Raw genomic sequence first — 8,658 nt, forward strand, 5'->3', positions numbered from 1 at the left:
TGTAACCGGCTCCTTCGAGCCTATAAATAGGGCCCTCGCCCATATAAAATAAACAAGTTAAGTTTGAGTGTTTAAGCTTAAGATGAGCGTTGGACAATGTTGTGTAAAGCCATCTTGGACATGATTGGTAGTTTATGATGTGCAAGGGCTTGGTGAACATGTATGCAAGTTGGTAAGTGGTTTATATAGGTAAAAACTTCTCAATTTTATCAAGAATATTGTCACAATTGGAGTGACAGTCAATTTCTATATGTTTAGTATGTTCATGGAATGTAGGATTAAGAGCTAATTGAATAGGTGACTCATTGTCATAGAAAATGGCAGTTGGTTCATTTTGATAAACCCCAAAATTAGTAAGCAAATGATGTAGCCAAACAATTTGTGTTGTAGCAATAGTAAGAGCATGATACTCTGCTTCAGTTGAAGACCTTGACACAATTGTCTGTTTCTTTGATTTTTAAGGAACCATGGATTCTCCAATGAAAACACAAAAACTAGTCATGGATCAACGAGTGTCTAGACATCCTGCCCAATCTGATTCAGGAAAGGCACATATCTTCAAGGAGCTGTGTGAAGAGAGAAATAAAACTTGGCCAGGAGTTTAGCTTCAAATATTTGAGAATATGGGTTACAGCTTGCATACAAGGAACTCGTGGATTTGTGACAAATTGACTTAACCTATTAACAAAATAAGTTATATCAGGACATGTAATTGTCAAGTACATCAGTTGGCCTATTAAACGTCTATAGGAAGCAGGATCATGTAATGGAATACCCTCAAAATTTGAGGTCTTACAAGCCGGATCCATTGGGTATTGAATTGGTTTTGCTACCAAATTACCAATATCTTCAAGTAACTTCAAAGCATATTGTCTTTGGGAAATAAAAATCCCTTGCTCAAACCTTGCAATTTCTGAACCCAAAAATGTTGAAGTTTTCCCAAATTCTTCAATTTAAATTTGTTGCTTAAGCTCTCTTTAATGAGATTAATCTCAGACATAGATGCCCCAGTTAAGACTATGTCATCAACATAGACCAACAATGACACATAAGTCTTGCCAGCTCCTTAGAATAATTTGCTTTGGACTATATGAAGCCTTGAGAAATAAAAAAAAGGAGAATTTGGAGTATTATTAGCCGGAAGCATGTCTTAAGCCATACAATGATTTCTGTAATTTGCAGACCATAGGATTCTTGTCTGAATGAGTGAGTGAAGGAGTGTAACCTTGGGGTAAGTGCATATAAACCTCTTCTCCTAAATCTCCATTCAAGAATTGCATTATTCATAGTTAATTGAATAAGAGGCCATGACTTTTGAGTAGCTAAAGTTAATAAAATCTTGACATTAACCATTTTGCCCACCGGGAAAAAAGTGTCAAGAAAGTCAATACATTCTTGTTGATTGAATCCTTTAGCCACTAAGTGAGCCTTATACCTCTCAATAATGCAATCTGATTTCATTTTGCCTTTATAAACTCATTTGGAACTGAGTGGTTTTTGTAAGTGATTAAAATCCATTAAATGTGCGGACAAGGTTTGCAAACACAAATCTTGAATTAATCTTTTATATCACTGATTACTAGTAATTAAGATCTAGTCAGGTGTTGTCAAAGCAGTCAAGACTTGAAGTAAATAACTTCAACAAAGTATTCAAGAAGATTAAATAAACTAAAGTATGAACAAAGTAAAGAAATCAAGAACAAGAAGAATTTATGAGAGATGATTGAAAGAAATTTGAAGTGAGGTGAAGGATTCTATTAATGCACAAAAGAAGTGTGTAAGATGTTTTTTTAGTACAAGCTTGACACTCCTTTTATAGCCAAAAGAGTCAATACAAGACAAATACATAGGATAAAGAGAACTTGCATCAGTAAACAAAATCCTGATAAAGTGGATTTTCTTTGAATCTACGTTATACTAAAAAGGAAATACAACAAAAAGAACTTTCTTCATGTAAGGGAAAGTTCAAAGCATCTTGGAACTAGTCATCTCGGAGTCTTGGTCTTTGAATCTTCACTTCACGTTTGAAATAACATTCCATCTTGAAACGAGGAATAATCTCGGAGTCTTCACATCTTAGATAACCAATTGTCTCAGAATCATCATGTTCATCTCGGTTAAGAAGTGATTTCGGAATCACTTCTCCATTTCATAGTATTCACTCATAAATGCTTCATCTTGGAATGAGAGACCATCTTGGAATCGTTATGTCATCTCAAAATCTCTTCATATCTCGGACTATATAAGGAAAACTTTCATGTACTCCCCCCCTAAGTGTCCCTATCAATCTTACTACGATTCTTCTAATTCAAGGAGATTCCTTTGCCTTTGTCTTTGGCAGGAGGATTCAAAGGAATGGTAGATGAGATGACTTGTTGACCTATTGGAGTGATGAATAGTTCCAAGGGAGGAGAGATCAATGATTCCTCAGGTAGGTCGTCTGGTTTTGTAGTTGGAGGACTATCATCAACAGGTGTAATTTTCGGAGCAAGAATAGGAGGAGGAGTTGGATGAGAAGCTTGGAATGCATCATTAGCTATTTTCAGTTAAAATCTAGCCTTTTCTTTCATTTTTTGAATGAATCAACAAGATTTGATGGCCAACATACATAGGACCAGTTTTTTGTTTTATCTTCCGAGAGGAGTTGTTCGTTGATTGCTTGAAGTCCAAGAATCACATTCACCACCCGATTGTTTTCATCACTTTCTTCTTTACTTTCAACTTAGTTTCAACAAACATGTCTTCTGTTGCAAACTCTTTAACAAATTCGATTTCATCATCATCAGATGTTTCATCTCGGAGTGTGAATTCCAAGATAGGTTTCCATAATTCTTCCCTCTTGCATGAGAAGGCCATGCTTTGGATGCAAGCAATAAGTTGGGCGTGTGATCATCAAGTTTTTCAAACACCTATTGGAAGCTCATATTGATTTGCTTGGAGAGGGAATCTTATGCATCAACGGTGAAGCTTGGGCATTGAGGTGTCAAGGGTTTCTTCCATGACAAGGAGCATTGTATCGAATTTGTGATTAGGAGTATCGACAAAGTGTTGAGTAGAGCGAATGACTTTGATCAAAACTTCGTGCATGATCATATTAAAACCATCTTTTTGTTTGAACTCTTTCTCAATTTGTTTATCATGACGAACATGACTCTGCTTGATGAGTTCGTTTGTAGCAGAAATCATGTCATCATGAATTCTAAGCATTGTATCGGTAATGGAGATGTGATGATCAAGATTATCTTTGTAGCATTCCTCAACTTCTTCCAAGGTGCGACTCAAACAAAGAGAAATAAGTGATGGGTTTTGAGCATAACAACATTCCTATGTGTTCATGCAACCCTAATTGATTTGGATAGTTTTTCTCTAGTTATACATGCAAATAGAAGTTCCAAAGCAATAACACTAATACTAGCATACAATTTTCGAAATTAATATGAAAACTAGAGTTAGAATGTTACCTTGCTTGCTATCTCATAATAACAAGTATTCCACAGATGATCTTGAATCTTGAAAGATTTAAGGCATCACGTGTTGCACCTCTAATGGAATCACAAACACCAAAAGCAAAGGATGCATGAGAGAGGGGCAAAAAATCGGCTAGGGTTTCACCTTGGGAAGCAGTGGTCGATTTCATGAGGTCTAGGGGTCTTTAAATAGTCGTGGATGTTAGGGTTTCCATGGGAAAACCCTAATTCCTTGCTTAGGCTCCAAGCAACCCATGAACATCCCTTCTGGAAGGCCTTGGATGATTTCTATAGGGGCTTCCTATAGAAATCTGTCCACCCCATTCCAAGGGAGTCCAGTAGCCCGGTTTGCAACTATCAATGATTTGCAAAACCAATCCCTATACTTTTAATTAGTTCTTTTAATCCAAAAATTAACACCACATTAATTTCTGATTAAATACTAATTAAATAAAATTATTTCTAATTAATATATTATTCTTATAATATATTATTAAATCATTAAATAACCTCTCCCTCGAAAAGTCATTCTGTCAAGTTGCTATGTTAAAGGCAACCCAAAAGGACCATGCTACTATTAAATTAAGTACATACCAATTATAGTTATGGGCTTAGACACCTAATCCAACAGTCTCCCACTTGGATAAGTCTAATAACTAAAATTGCAAGTATCACTTCCGAATCTAATTAGCAATCGTAGCTTTCAAAAGCCACTATTGAACTCTGACATAGTCAATGACGCGTCCTTTAGATAAGGGATCATATAATCCTCCTTTGTAGCAACTGTCACTTTCCGAACAAGTCAAAGTCAAAAGAAAGTCAATGAAAGTCAAACTGGTCAACTCAACTAGTGCTAACATGTAGGGATTTCTTTATGTTTATCAGTGTATGACTCAAAATCTTAATGCAAAGTAACACTTGAAAGTTTCAAATGTTCAAAAAAAAAAAAAAAAGAAATTTTCTAAACCCTAATCAGTTTGAGGGAAATAACAACTCTAAAAGACACTATTATGTATCCTTTGGGGATGCATAACACTCAAAAAAGGATGTAACTAAGCCTACGACCTTCGATCTATGAAGGAAAACATTTATAAGGGCCTATGACAAAGTCTATTTCAATCTCCCCAAGTATGTGAAATCTCTCCTAGGCCTCTTGTCACAACTAGAAATTTCGATGCCTTGTAAACATTGAACAATGATAACAAATGTGAACCAACAATGTGAAAGCATGTAGGACGCTTATTCAATAATAATAGAATTTCAATCAAACACTTCATGCAAGCCCTACAAATAGTCAAAAAAGAATTGGAAACCTTTGAAATTCCGGTTTAAGTCCATTTTGGACTAGGATTTCCTTATTGGACCTATTGGACCAATGAGCTTCCAATTTAACTATCTTGAACCTAGAACTCTCAAATGGGTCCTAATTGGACCCATAAACATGAAACTTAATATTTTGGGCCTTATAAGCCTAAAATGAACTAGGCTAGCTTTAATGGGCCTTATTGGGTCCCAACAAATTTAGTTAGCCCTAATGAGTCATAAAAATTATACTTTGATTTATTTAGGCCAAGCAATCATCTAACTTAACCATAAAATGGGCTAAAACATACAAGGCCCAAATTTTCTCTTTTCCCCTCTCCATATTCGGCCCAACCCACAAAAGAAAGAGAGTTGACCTTTCCCATGCCACCTCACATTTATCCATAGGTTTTCCATGCATCAATCTCATGTTTTCATGCAAATCAACTCAAAGATCTCTCTTCTTTCTCTCCCTTTTTGCTCTCGGCCGAAATAAGACACACACACACACACTCACAAAATTCATCTCCACTCTCTCCAAATCCTCTCAAGAACACTTGCACTCATTCATCAAATTTTCGAGAATTTGAAGCTTTTCAAGGAAATTAACCCACAAAACTCATCATCTATGTGACAACCGTCAATTTCTGGTCAAGTCAAAGTCAACCGAAGTCAAGAAGTCAAACCGTTCGACTCATTTTTCCCGTGGGTACTAGAGTTTATGTTAGGTAAATACTAAACAACTCGCTATTCTAATGAGAGATCATAAATCAAAAAGTGCGAACATCTAGATCTCCTTAACCTAAAACTATGGTACGTGGCGAGCCAAACCAATAAAACAATGTTGCATACTCATCGGGAGTGTGTAAGATCCTTAAACAAGGCTTAACAGGGTTTACGGACCTTGCATGGTGAAGCCGAACACTCACAAATGCCACACACGAAACCTCTCTCAATCATATTCACTCTATCTCTCTCTATTTAGAATCTCTCCCAAATCTCTTTGTATGAGAAATCTCTCTAAGTATGTGAAATCTCTCTCAAATCTCTCTCTGTATGAGAAATCTCTCCAAAAATTTCAAATCTCTCCCAAATCTCTCTAAGTATGTGGAATCTCTCCCAAAACTCTCTTTGTATGAGAAATCTCTCCACGTATGTAAAATCTCTCCCAAATCTCTCTAAGTATGTGAAATCTCTCCCAAAACTCTCTTTGTATGAGAAATCTCTCCACGTATGTCAAATCTCTCCCAAATCTCTCTAAGTATGTGAAATCTCTCCCAAAACTCTCTTTGTATGAGAAACCTCTCCAAGAATGTCAAATCTCTCCCAAATCTCTCTAAGTATGTGAAATATCTCCCAAAACTATCTTTGTATGAGAAATCTCTCCACGTATGTCAAATCTCTCCCAAATCTCTCTAAGTATGTGAAATCTCTCCCAAAACTCTCTTTGTATGAGAAATCTCTCCACGTATGTCAAATCTCTCCCAAATCTCTCTAAGTATGTGAAATTTCTCCCAAAAATCTCTTTGTATGAGAAATCTCTCCAAGAATGTGAAATCTCTCCCAAATCTCTCTCAAAAGTTTCCGTAACTTTTTATAGTCTTTCGGGCCATCCCGACCCTTAACCGGGTCAAAAACGACTTAAAACGGGGTAAAAACGAGAAAATCGGACTTGAGGAGCCGAAACCCTTCTCAAGGAACCGAAACCTCTCAAGGAGCCGATACCCTAAGCAGCCGAGACTCAGTAGCCTCTCGGACCGAACCTGGGAAGAGAAGCCTCTCGGGCCGAAACAGAGAAGAGAAGCCTCTCGGGCCGAAACTGAGAAGAGAAGCCTCTCGGGCCGAAACTCGCGAAGACCGAGTCTCTCCTCTCGGTTCCTTCTTCTTCGCACTTTCACATCGTATGGAGATGTGAAAGTAGTCATTTTAAAGCTAAGAACTTGAACTACTTGCACCTTTTACAGTTTTGAAAACAAAAATGTTTAAGTTGCCCAAAACAGTCCGTGAATGGAGTTGAACTTTTCTGATGAAGGCTGTTAGAAAAGTTTAGTTATGTTCTTGGTGTTTTAACTTGTATTCCCCCCCCCCCCCCCCCCCTAAAAACTTGAGAAAACATGAAAATGTAGGGGTATGAACTCACCTTGAGTGATTTTAGTGGATGACTGTTGGATTAGGGAAGTGTTCACGAATATTAGGCACCTCTCAAAATCCTGAGAGTTCCTCTCCTCTCTTGTGAACTGTAGAAGGAATTTGAAGTGTTCACAAATATTAGGCACCTCTCCTCTCTTCTTCGCACTCTCGGTCTCTCCTCTCTTCTCCTCTCGGTTCCTTCTTCTTCGCACTCTCGGTCTCTCGCTGGATGACTGTTAGAAATGTAGGGGTATGAACTCACCTTGTTATTTTATCATCATAAACTGAAACTTAGTCATTCATGATAAGATTATTTATTCATTTAGAACACGAATATTAAGCTATAATAAGCATAGTTAATGGATTCATAACACTAACGCAGTTTCATAAAAGAGTTCTTATATATTACAAACGTTTTGGATAAACTATAATAGGTATAGTTTATGATTCATCATATAACACACTCGTACAAAAAGGGTACATTCATACAAAAAGGTTTCACACTCACGCACACCACACGTAAACTTGTTAACCTAAATTGTGAGACAATCTCTTTCTGTACGTCCGAGTGCGGCATCTAATTCCTGGTAGTTATAATCAGAGTCTCCTGGAGGGAGAACATGATAGTTGTGTATAGATCTATATTGGGTTTGACACCCAACACCTTGCTGCTAGCTATAGTGGGACCTGCAGATCTACGGGTGACAAATGTCATTTCAGTTTCGCGACGCCTGAGAAACGTCGTGGCAAGTTCATTCAGTCACAGTATGATTATAGCGACTCACATATCATTTTCTATCAGTAAGAGAGGTTACTTATACATTTTGGTCTTCGGTTATAAGACTACATTTCACAGATTTTAAAGAAAATATCGGATTTTCTGGATACATATTCTAACGCTTTTACAAGGAAAACGGTTTACTTTTCTAACGAAATCTCTTATGAACTCACCAACCTTTGTGTTGACACTTTTTCAAAACTACTTGTATTCTCAGGAATTCAGTGAAACAGGAAATCAACAACATTTTGAGGATGGGACTATAATTCCTCAAGCAGTTCATTTTGTATCATAATTGTAACAGCCTGAAATCAAGGTATTCTTCTTTTGGCCCTGCATCTTGGTTAAGTTGTTAATTTAGGGTTTTCATGGTGAGCGAGTACGCTGGGCGTACAAGGTGTACGCTGCGCATACTCGCGCGCCTCATTTGAACGTGTTCACCCTCAGGTACGCTGGGTGTACCCAAGGTTACGCATGGCGTACCTTGCCCAGATCTAAAAACCCTAGTTCCTTTGGAGGGCTATAAAAGGAATGTGTGGGTGGACTTCTCAGCCACCATCCCTCAGAGTGAAACCCTAAATAGTGTGTGCCTTCGTTCTTAAGCCATTTGGTGTATATTCTAAGCTTGGTGGTGCCATTCCAAGGTTGCAAAGGAAAAGAAGAGCTCATTGGAAAGGCTAGAAGTGGTGTTCAAGTGTAGATCTGAGCTTTGCAAGGGTTAAAGCTTTATTATCAGGTAAAAAGTTCGGATCTTGTCACTTGGTTCATGTTATATGCTTCAAGTACCATTTTCTAGGGTTTTAGTCCCGAAGGTGGAGAATTTTTGTGCAAATGGCCTCCATAAGCTTAGATCTTTGATATTTCTAGTCTATTGGAGTTGTAGACTCATAAAAATGGTATCTTGGATGTGAATATTGCTCCATGCATGAGATCTAGGTCCTTGAGTTGGATTAGAATGATGTTAAGAAGTGTTGGAGCCTT

Source organism: Lactuca saligna, chromosome 8 (assembly GCF_052625555.1).
Source record: "Lactuca saligna cultivar CGN05327 chromosome 8, ASM5262555v1, whole genome shotgun sequence".
Taxonomy (NCBI): domain Eukaryota; kingdom Viridiplantae; phylum Streptophyta; class Magnoliopsida; order Asterales; family Asteraceae; genus Lactuca; species Lactuca saligna.